Here is a 12424-nt window from a genome sequence, read left to right as displayed (position 1 = left end):
GGAAGAGGAGGTGCTGCTAGTAATATTACTCCCCTTGCTCCATTGTCTCCACCTACCCCCTCCTCTAGCTCAGAGTCTAGCCCACTTGTTTTAAACCCTCCCCTTCCGGTACCTACCCCTATTAACCCCACCTATCCAGATTTGGCGTCATTTCTGGTTCCTGGTCAGGCTCCTCCCAGCCCGACGCAGAATATTCTACTTACTGATCTTCCTTTCAGTAAAGAAAAGGCGTCCCCTTCCCCTCGTCTTACAACCCCTCGACCGGAACCCATAACTGACCTTCCTCAACGAAGCCCCATACTAACCTGACAACTGACCAGTACCCTCCAACCCCGACATTATCAAATGCCTCTCTGACTGACACCGGGCCCGACACATATTAACGGTGAGGGCCAGTTACAACATGCTGATCCCGTATTTGTCTATGTTCCCTTTACCACTACTGACTTATTCAACTGGAAGACCCATAACTCCTCCTACACAGATAAACCTCAAGCCATGACAGATTTGATTACCTCTATAATCCAGATGCATAATCCCACTTGGGCTGATTGCCAGCAATTACTTATGACATTGTTCAATAACGAGGAAAGAACTCGGATAAATCAGGCGGCAATTAAAGAGCTTGAAGAAGTGGCCCGTACTCAAAAGGGCTGCAGCCCATTATCCAAACGCAGATCCGAATTGGAATGTTAATGGCGCAGATATGGCCCATTTAAGAGCTTACAGGGACGCCATTACTGCTGGCATGAAAGCCGGAGGGAAAAGGGCGATCAATATGTCAAAGACGGCTGAGGTATTGCAGAAATGTGATGAGTCGCCCAGTGCCTTTTATGATCGATTATTGGAGGCATACCGGTTGTATAACCCCTTTAATCCAGAGGCGCCTGAGAATTCCCTGATGGTTAACTCTGCCTTTGTCAGCCAGGCCTATGGAGATATAAAGAGAAAATTACAAAAGTTAGAAGGGTTGGTAGAGATGTCTATAACTCAACTAATGGAGATAGCAAATAAGGTTTATATGAATAGGGAGACAGAGACGAAAAAGGAAGAAGAACGAAAGATGAGAAGGAAAGCAGATATGTTAGCAGTAGCTATCGCGGGTGTAGATAGAAGGGAAAAGGAAGTGTATAGGGGAACTGAGAAAAGCGAGAATAAGTGGAATAGGGAGCCTTTAGGGAATAAGGAATAGGGAGTAGGAACCAATGCGCATACTGTAGGGAAGAAGGGCATTGGAGAAGTGAGTGTTCACAGAGGGAACAATATGAGAGAGATAGAACAAGGGCAGTAATAATTATAGAGGCAGAGCGAGAGGAAGAGGAGGCCCTGGAGGAAATGGTGGGAATAATAGAGGAAGCGTTCATGGGGATAGGTATTACCCAGCAGCGCAGAGACCCCGAGAAAGAGAAGATAGAGACTTTCTGGGTTTGGCTGACACTGTCATGGAGGACTATTGATACCGACCGGGCTCCATCCCCCTTGGCCGAGCGGAGCCTATGGTCGATGTAGCAATAGGGGGAAAAAGGAGTTCTTTCATAATCGACACTGGTGCTGAACATTCTGTGGTGACTAACCTAGTCGCTCCTCCTTCAGGAAGAACTATCACTGTAATAGGAGCAACTGGGAGGAGTGCTACTAAACCGGTTCTTAAAAGTCGACTCTGTACATTGGGAGGCCACGTAGTAAAACATCAGTTCCTTTATATGCCTGAATGTCCAGTCCAACTTCTAGGACGAGATTTGTTGTCAAAGTTACAAGCACAGATAACATTTCTGCCTAACGGAACGACATCCTTGAAGTTTAATGGACCCTCAGGTATAATGACATTATCAATACCGAAGGAAGAAGAGTGGCGACTTTATACAGTGTTGACCAACCAAAACCCTAAGAGTGATGAATCCTTGTTTAATATACCAGGAGTGTGGGCAGAGAGTAGCCCACCTGGACTTGCTCGCAATATCCCACCTATACGGATTGAACTAAAACTTGGGGTTTATCCAGTGAGCCTAAGACAATACCATATTCCCCAAAAGGCAAAGAAGAACATACAGTCTTATTTGGATAAGTTCATAAGGTATGGTATCCTAAAATTCTGTACTTCCCCCTGGAACACCCCATTGTTGCCTGTTCAAAAGCCTGGGACAGATGAGTATCGCCCTGTGCAGGACTTGAGAGCAGTCAATGATGCGGTAGTAAGTATACATCCAGTTGTGCCCAATCCATATAACCTGCTTGCCTTAATTCCGGGCGGGGCTACTTACTTTACAGTTTTGGACCTTAAAGATGCCTTCTTTTGCCTACGAATTGCTACAGAAAGCCAGTGTATCTTTGCATTCCAATGGGAAAATGCTGTAACAGGCTCGAAACGCCAGATGACTTGGACAAGATTGCCCCAAGGGTTTAAAAATTCACCTACCCTATTTGGATCAGCATTAAGTCAGGACTTACTAGACTTCAAGTCCATCCCAGGAGAATGTGTACTACTACAATACGTAGATGATTTGTTGATAGCGGCAGTTACAAAAGAGATATGTCAGCAAGCAACATGTGATTTACTGCACATTCTTTGGAAGGCAGGATACAAGGTGTCCAGGAAGAAAGCTCAGTTGTGTCAGCCAACTGTCAAGTATCTGGGATTCCATATCTCTGAAGGTCAAAGGATAATGGGGCCAGAGAGAAAAGAAGCTGTATGCCAAATACCAACACCCAAGAATAGAAGACAAGTGCGAGAGTTCTTGGGGGCAGCAGGCTTCTGCAGGATATGCATTCCCAGTTATGCGATATTGGCGAAACCCCTTTATGCAGCTATAAAAGGCACAGAACACGATCCCTTCCTGTGGACCATCGAACAGCAGAAAGCATTTGAGGATGTTAAGAAAGCATTAATGAGCGCACCAGCATTAAGTCTACCTGATCATACACGTCCATTCTACTTATATGTACACGAGCAAAGAAGGATGGCTGTGGGAGTACTGACACAGTACTTGGGATCATGGCAACGACCTGTTGCATATATGTCTAAACAACTGGATGCAGTGGCCAGTGGTCTTCCACCTTGTCTAAGAGCCGTAGCTGCCGCCCTGCTGGTAGCCGAAGCTGATAAGCTCACTCTGGGTCAGGAACTCTACGTGCGAGTCCCGCACGCAGTACAGACGTTGCTAGACTATAAAGGCAATCATTGGTTCAGCAATAGCCGTATGACTAAGTATCAAGCTATGTTATGTGAGAACCCGAGAGTGCATCTTGAAACTGTCAATACCTTGAATCCCGCTACCCTTTTGCCTTAACCTACTGAGAGTCAACATGATTGCCTGGAGGTGATGGATGAAGTGTTCTCAAGCAGACCGGACCTTCGTGATTTTCCCATCCAGAACCCCGATGTCCAGTACTATACAGATGGCAGTAGTTACGTGAAAGAAGGGATTCGCTATGCAGGATACGCAGTGACAACCATAGACAAGGTGATAGAAGCTCGGCCATTGTCAAAAGGAACATCGGCACAGAAGGCAGAATTAATCGCACTCACACGAGCGTTACAATTGGCTGAAGGATTGAGGGTAAACATTTACACGGACTCAAAGTATGCGTTTTTAACCACTCATGCCCATGGAGCCTTGTATAAAGAGAGAGGACTACTGAACTCAGAGGGTAAAGAAATCAAGTACGCAGCGGAGATATTACAACTATTGGAAGCCGTATGGGAGCCGAAGGCAGTTGGTATCATACATTGTCGAGCGCATCTGAAAGGTGATGGTGATGTGGTGAAAGGAAATCGGATGGCAGATAATGCAGCCAAACGTGCCGCTGAATCGGGACAACAGGAATATGTGGAGTGTATAGCTGCTCTCATACCGACCCCTCTGTCTCAGTGGACTCCAGTTCATACAGCTCAAGAAGTAGAGTGGTTAAAGACTGAAGCTGGAAAATACTTGGAGAATAATTGGTATCAGTTAGAAGATGGAAGGATAGTTATTCCAGCATCGCTAGCTGTAGAAATTGTCCAGAACTATCACAATGGGACACATTCCGGGAGAGATAGTATGGAAGAATCTCTTAGGAAGCATTTCTACATACCAAGATTGTCCAACTTGACTCAAGCCATTGTACGAAGATGTGTGTTATGTGCCAAAAACAATGCAAGGCAAGGTCCAGTGAAACCACCGGGAGTCCAGTACATGGGAGGGCTCCCTATGTCCGATCTTCAAATAGACTACACGGTAATGCCTAAATCCGGCGGACATCGTTACCTACTGGTAGCTGTGTGCACCTACTCAGGATGGGTCGAAGCATGTCCCACTCGTACCGAGAAAGCAGGAGAAGTTGTGCGATATCTGTTGCGGGAAATAATACCCCGATATGGACTACCATGTTCTATAGGATCAGATAATGGTCCAGCCTTTGTTCACCAGTGCCTACAATAACTGACTCATATGCTTGGTATTAAGTGGAAACTTCATACGGCATATAGGCCTCAGAGTTCTGGGAAAGTGGAAAGGATGAACAGAACTATTAAGAGCCAATTGGCAAAAATGTGTCAAGAAACCCAACTCAAGTGGAATGTTCTTTTGCCAATAGCTCTGTTGCGCATTCGTAGTACACCTACCAGAAGGATGGGTCTCTCACCTTTTGAAATTATGTATGGGCGTCCACCTCCCGTACTTAGTAACTTAAGGGGGGATTTGAGTCAGTTGGGAGAAGGAATTACCCGGCAGCAGATTGTAGAATTGGGTAAAACTATGGAGGAGGTACAGAAACGGGTACAAGATAGGTTACCTGTGAATATTTATCCACCTGTCCATTCTTATCATCCAGGAGACCAAGTTTGGATAAAGGAGTGGAACAGTGTACCGTTGGGACCAAAGTGGAGGGGTCCTTATGTTGTTCTTTTGTCTACCCCAACAGCTATAAAGGTGGCCAAAGTGACTCCGTGGATTCATCACTCCAGGGTTAAACCAGCAGCAGCAGATTCTTGGCAAGCTACACCAGATCCTGAGAATCCCTGCAAGATCCGGTTGAAGCGTGCAACTCAGTCGGAGTGACGAGGAGATATTGGGACATCTAGAGTAATTATAGAGATCAGCAAGTAGGTGTTTTGACGGCCATAATAAAGCCTGACCACCTGCCTGCGTTACATAGTCAGAGTGTCTTGAAGGGATCTCTGTGAAGGAAAGTGAGGATCAGAAGGACTCCATTCCCTGCAGCCCTCACATTCCTGGAAGCTGAGGTGCCATCTCACGGTCGAAGAGTTGGAAAGAAGATGTCAGGAGGAATGTGTTTAATAATGTATATACAGGGAGTGCAGAATTATTAGGCAAATGAGTATTTTGACCACATCAAAATATGCATGTTGTCTTATAGAGGAATAGAGACCGATACTGTGGCAACCCAGACTCATCAGGTCTTTCATTCCTTCTATGAGGAGATGAGTGAGGAAAATAAGATCCCCCATAATGCGAAAAACTTATTTATAGATCTAGCCGAGAGCATTGCTGGTAGTCTTAATGTAACCAACTACTATGTGTGTGGAGGTACTAATATGGGAGACCAATGGCCATGGGAAGCAATGGAGGTAATGTATTCCGGTTCTGAGACAGTTGAACAGTTAATATCTTCTCAAACTGATTATCAAGTGAGTGTTAGAGGTAAAACTGAGTGGCGATTAAAGACCTCCATTATTATTGTTTGCATAGCAAGGAAAGGAATAATGTTTAATACATCTGTAGGAGAATTGACTTGTCTAGGGCAAAAAGCTTATAATGATAGTACAAAAGATACAACTTGGTGGTCAGCTTCAAATGTCTCAGAACCACCTAATCCGTTTGCAATTTATACCAATTTAAAGGATGTGTGGTTTGACCTATCTGCTACATCTAGTTGGAAAGCCCCAGCAAATTTGTACTGGATCTGTGGTAAGAAAGCCTATTCGGAGTTACCACAGGACTGGGAAGGGGCATGTGTATTAGGTATGCTCAAACCATCCTTCTTCTTGTTGCCAATTGAAACAGGTGAGACTTTGGGAGTTAAAGTGTATGATGTAAATCATAGAAAGAAAAGGGGACCCCTAGAGATAGGTACATGGGAAGATAATGAATGGCCTCCCCAGCGTATTATAGATTATTATGGGCCAGCTACGTGGGCAGAGGATGGCACTTATGGATACAGAACCCCAATATACATGCTCAACCGTATCATAAGATTACAGGCAGTGGTTGAGATAATTACCAATGAAACATCACAAGCGCTTAATCTCCTAGCAAAGCATAACACTAGGATGAGGACAGCCGTCTACCAGAATAGATTAGCCTTGGATTACCTATTGGCAGTAGAGGGAGGTGTATGTGGGAAGTTTAATCTAAGCAATTGTTGTCTTCAAATAGATGATGAATGGCAAGCAATAGTGGCTTACTAGCCATATGGTTAAAGGGAAACTCCAGTGCCAGAAAAACGATCCGTTTTTCTGGCACTGGAGGGTCCCTCTCCCTCCCACCCCCCAATCCCCGGTTACTGAAGGGGTGAAAACCCCTTCAGTGACTTACCTGAGGCAGCGGCGATGTCCCTCGCCGCTGTCTCCACCTCCACGACGCTCCGCCTTGTGATTACATCGGCCGGTGGGCGAGACTAATCTCGCCCACCAGCCGAGGAGACCTAATGCGCATGCGCAGAAATGCCGCGCATGCGCATTACGTCTCCCCATAGGAAAGCATTGAAAAATTATTTCAATGCTTTCCTATGGGGTTTTGAGCGACGCTGGAGGTCCTCACACAGCGTGAGGACGTCCAGCGAAGCTCTAGCACAGGAAACCTGTGCTAGAACCCAGGAAGTGACCTCTAGTGGCTGTCTAGTAGACAGCCACTAGAGGTGGAGTTAACCCTGCAATGTAATTATTGCAGTTTATGAAAAACTGCAATAATTACACTTGCAGGGTTAAGGGTAGTGGGAGTTGGCACCCAGACCACTCCAATGAGCAGAAGTGGTCTGGGTGCCTGGAGTGTCCCTTTAAACTAGCACATGTGCCTACTCAAGTATGGAAAGGGTATAATCCGAGTAGTTGGTTTGGTAATTGGTACGAGCAGCTTGGAGGACTCAAGGCACTGGTAGGTGGAGTCATGCTAATCTTGATGCTGTGTCTCCTCCTGCCATGTTTGATTCCTTTGGTAGTTAGGTCTGTGCAGAGCATTATACAGAATATAGCAGAGAGAAAGGCCGCTGCACAGATAATGGCTGTTTGCAGGTACGAGGCTCTAAATCAAGGAGAACACGTACAGGAAGAGGAATGCTGAGGGGTTCGTATCTCTAGAGAGTCGCAAAGTCTAGTCTGGTTTATGGCAACTTGAGGTGTAAGCAAACCCCGATTAAGTGATGCATCTGGCATTATGAAATATCAGAAGCATCAAAGGGGGGAATGTGGTGGAATCTTGGTAAAAATAAATTTAGTAGGCCGAGATTGCCACGTGGTATGTGTACGTGCATATGCTGATGTGTCGGTCGGTTGGTTGCACGTGGCAACGATACAATCAGTAGTGTACGGAGCATGTGCAGGAATACAGGATATACGAGTATTCCCCTCCTCCATTGTGCTGGGCAAGCCATGTGGTCAAACAGGATTTTAGTCTCTATTCTGTTGATTGGGTAAGAGTATGTGTAGGTTGAACTGATTATAGGAGGAGCTATATGTCTATATAAAGTGCCTACACTGTACGATCAGGGCTCAGATTTTAGCTGTTTTTGGTGACATTAGTCCCTCTGAGTCCCGGTCGGTGAATCGAATAAAGAATCTCTTCCTTCCTGAAGAAACCTGTGTCCATCTCTCTGTGCTTGGCTTCCGTCAGTTTCTCCGGTATCAAGGACATCCAGCGTCGTATTACACCTTTGAAAAAAGTCCTACGAGTGCACCTCTTCTACTTTCTGCACATATATATATATATATATATATATAGTTGTTTATGTTAAGAATTAACCCCTGCAGTGCACAAGTAAATAACTGGTCAGTCTGTGTTAGGAAAAAGGAAAGGATTGCAAAAGTTGCAGATAAGAGCTCTGCAGCATGTGATATACCCCCAATGAAAAGAACGCATAATTAAATGCATTTATGTTCCCATTGGGTTATATCTACTAAATAGGGATTTTAAAAATTATACATATATATATATTATTGTTCTAATTATTTTTTTATGGGGGGACAATTTAATGTGGGAAACTCAGTAAAACAAAGGGACTGGAAGGAAAATATATCCACATATGGTATGAAAGTGATAAAAATCAAATGTGTCACAATGTTAATTTTAAAAAAATAATAAAAAAAAATTAAACATCAAAGTGTATATAGTGCCGGCACCACTATATCATATCACTCCGCACGTTCTTCGTTTAACCCTTCGCCCCATCCGCTCTGTAAGCCCGACCAGTGACGTCACAGCCCGCGAGCGCCACAGTCGCCATGGTAACTCCTGGCGCTTCCTATTCACTGGCCCTGCCTTCCGACGCTACCGGAAGTGCGTCCCAGTTGTGCTCGAACATTGCGGAAGATACCGTGCGGTGTTGTCAAAAGGCGAACCGGCTCTCCGGGATATCGGTGAGGGATTTATATCTCCTTTCCGGGGGGTCTGTGTTTATAAATAAGATTCACTTCTGGGTGTCATAGTTCGTGCTGGCTGAGGGTCCGGCCTGTTTGGCGGGCGGGGTGGATTAATCGAGGCCGAGGCTCTGGTCCGTGTGCTGGGCCCGGCCCGGTCTTATTATCGAATCACTTATAATCTAGCTCATCTGAAATAATCACAGCTCGGGTATTGTCTCGGCTTGGTTATGTGTGCTTTTTTTTTTTTTTTTTTTGCAAAATTGGCTAAAATATGGAAATTTGTTTTGAAATCCGAAAGTGAATTTTAAATGTCGGGTCTTAATAGCAGAATTTAAAAGTGTTTTTTTGAGAGGGGGGGGGGGGGGGGGGGGTTTACTTTAGTGCTGAATTCACAGTGATTGTAAAAACGTGCAGGGTTAAATGGATGTCGGGCAAAAGTAATATCCTCAGGAAGTACTTGGCAGCCAGAGGATATCTGAATGTACCTTTCCTGGGTTAAACACTTTCCTATTGTTATTATTCACTGAAGTGAGAATTCAAGGTGAATTTTTAACATTTACGGTCAAGATCGTCTAATTTGGAAAATTCCCTGAGCTAGCTAACCTTTTAATTTTGGTTAAATTAGCCTTAATTTTAAAATCCACTTGAACTCTCACTTTAGTAACCATAGAATCAATTCTAATTTTTAACAGTCTAAGCTTTAGTGATTAGCCATGTGAGTATGAAGGCTATCCCTTGTATTTAAATACAGGAATAAACCGTTTACAATATTATTTACCATTTGTTATCATGTAGGCAAGAAGCCATCTATGCAAAATATGGATTTCTTCTTTTTAAAAGCTAATAAAAAGTCAAACCGTGTCTCTATAGTTCGCTGCTTTTTCCTTTCTAGTACTGAGAGCAGAAGATACAGCTAGGAGCTAAATCCTGTAGAGCAGGGCCAGTTCATTGGCTGGAATTGTCACCTGATCACTTTCAGCCAATGAGCTAAGCCATGCACTGCCAGGAGTAGCTCAGAGCTGAGCTTCGTGCAGCTGAGAAGCAGGGAGTTGCACTTGGGAGACCCAGATAAGTAGTACTAGCACCATAAAGGTGCTCAGGCTGCCATTTTAAAGTCGAGCTGCTAATTCATTGAAAATGACAAGACTACGTTTCGATTCTTTAAAAGTTCCTCAATACCCCACCACAATAAATATTGGTGAATAATCTTGTAATAGCTGACAATTCTCACTTTACTAAATAACCCTGTTAAAGTTGCTCTCTGAGCACCATAACCATTTAATTGAGGTTATGTTGCCCGGGTACAGCTGGGGACTTTTATGTAGTGTTAACCTATCGGAAAACAGTTTAACACTAAACAGTGGAATGGCACCAGTGAGGATGCTTATGGCAGTCACATATAGGGTGAAGTTTAAAGGGACACTATATGCACTCAGACCACTTTGTCTCAATGAAACGTTTTGTTGCCATGTTCTCCCTGATTTTACCCTGCAGGTGAATACATTGCAGGGTTTGAATGACTCTAGTATCTGTCACTCAGACAGCAACTAGAGGCACTGTCAATGAAATAGAATAAAACTAAGCTGTTTTAATGAGGTGGTCTAAGAGAGACCATCTTAGTGTGACATTTTGCCGCACTAGCCTTCCAAATGTTTTATTGGCTGAAATAAATCTCTGAACTTGGCTAAGTAGGTGGAACTATAGTGTTAGCAATACACATATGTATTCCTAACGCTATAGATTTTTAAGTTTGGCTACACTCAGTTATGCTGGGTGGTTATTGTTTTTTTGTTTTACCCCACTATTACAGCTGACAGGACTTTTATGATTATATTTACCTGGATCTTAAGTAGTAAATCTTGTAGTTTAATTTCATGTCACTTTTTTATTATTTTGTGCTCCATTTCTTGCAGTTCTAGTTCAGCTATTAACTTTGTAAAGTAGAAAACAGACAATCACAACTGCAGATCCTTAAAACGATCGCTAAATTGCTTATTTTTGTGTATTTGTAGCAGTGTCAAAATAACATGTAGAGTCATTTTCTGCTCTTAGCGCACTGCAGAAGATGCAAAATCTGTGGATTGCAAACAATAAAGAAACTTCAAATGTTACTTTCCGGGGGGCAGATGGGGTTGATTGTTTGTTTTTGTTTTTCCCTAGACATGGTTTTTAATACATTTATAATGCATAAAATGGATTGACTGCAGTCCCTTTAAATTGACACTTTAGGTGTTATAACCACTTATTTTATTGAAATGTTTATAGTGCTTGGAATCCCCTGGCTTCTTTCCACTTTTCATAAAACTTTTTACAAAACTGGCATAATTGTAAACAAGTGTCCCTGAAGAAGAAATAGCTGAGGCATTCATTAAAGGAGCCGTTTAGGGAACATAACTTAATTGAAGTTGTTATGGTGCCAGGAAGTCCCAAGTGCTAGTTTACCCACTCATGGAAGGTTTAACCCCAAAGTCTGTGCCATCCCCATTCATTCCGTTTTCTGATTTTTAATAACAGATGGCTCAGGCAGGGGTGAGCCAATTTAACCCTTACAGGTAAGCTAGCACCAGCGACTGTAACAACTTCCTTTCTTTTAAGTTGTTATGGTGCCAGGGGTGTTCTTTTTAACTCTGTCTGATCAACACTGGTATTATTTTGTTATGGAAACCAATCTATCAAATGAAAGAATACTATATGTATATTGTGTGACAAAATGTTAATACTAAAAGCTGAAACCCATAAAGTCTGTAACCAATACATTCAAACTATATTTCTTGCAGTCTAATATAAAATTCTAAACTGTCACCAGTCAATCCATCTAAAAAAGGGTTTTTTCCATTCCGTTTTTCAACTTGCAACCCAGCCCCTCTCTGCTGCTCAGACTGAATAGCAATAAACGGCAGTGATTGTCTCAGAGCATTAGTTGAGCAGACTCAGCCTATGGCTGCCGACCATTTCTGGATTATATGGATTAGTATGTTTAATACAGAGACACACTCTGCATTATCCATACCTCAGGTGGCGGGATGAAAAAAAAATGTACCGGTATGTATTTGACACTGAACCATGAGACAGCACCTGGTGGCTCCAGGCACCATAACTACTGCAGCTAGATAAAGAGACACTTGAGGCAAAATTTCCTTTTCAAGTGCAACTTTTCCCATTGTAAAGGAGATGTACACTTCTAGAAACATTAGCTGATGAAATACCCATTGGCATTAGTTAAGTATGCTGAACATTTCTGTTTACATTTTGTCTTTCAGCTTTTCCAGACATCGTGGGACTCATTCAGTGTGAGTACAGGATTAGCTCTTGCCTTTGAGGTGGCCGTTGCATAAGTGAGTTGATTGCTATTTGGGAGACACGGTGGAGGCCACATCCTGCTTTTCTTGATTCCTAAAGACTGACTAAGGAGTCAACAGGACGTTGCTTTTAATAGCTAATGTACATTTGCTCTGCAACACATTCTTACACCTATCTAGACATGATGAAAAAGTCTGCCTCACACCACATTCAACATATTATTCACTTATCTGATGATATTACATTAGTTACATAAACTTATAAGTGTATTTCTTGTCTCGTTAACATGACCACATTTACATTGTATATCCTACATACTGTAGGTGTGATTATTAGATGTCCACATACGTTTGGCCATATAATGTACATTCTGTCTGTTGAAAAACTGGCACAATATTTCTGTTATAGAATTTTTCAGACATTATTATTATGGATGTCCCTTGTTTATTATAGCAATTATGCTTATTATGTTCACCTTATCACATTTTGATAAAACGGGGACTACCTGATATGCATGTGTTCAACATAAGTTTATCTGAAATACAGTAG

At 42.9% G+C, this 12424-nt stretch overlaps 1 pseudogene; it reads left to right on the top strand.

The window, feature by feature from the left end:
• The first annotated feature begins 435 nt into the window (after positions 1-435).
• On the top strand, positions 436-6409 carry LOC134604927 (uncharacterized; annotated as a pseudogene).
• Positions 6410-12424: the final 6015 nt, after the last annotated feature.

Source organism: Pelobates fuscus, chromosome 1 (assembly GCF_036172605.1).
Source record: "Pelobates fuscus isolate aPelFus1 chromosome 1, aPelFus1.pri, whole genome shotgun sequence".
NCBI classification, from domain to species: Eukaryota; Metazoa; Chordata; class Amphibia; order Anura; family Pelobatidae; genus Pelobates; species Pelobates fuscus.
The sequence above is the reverse complement of the archived record's forward strand: the minus strand, read 5'-3'. Positions and strand labels throughout refer to the sequence as shown.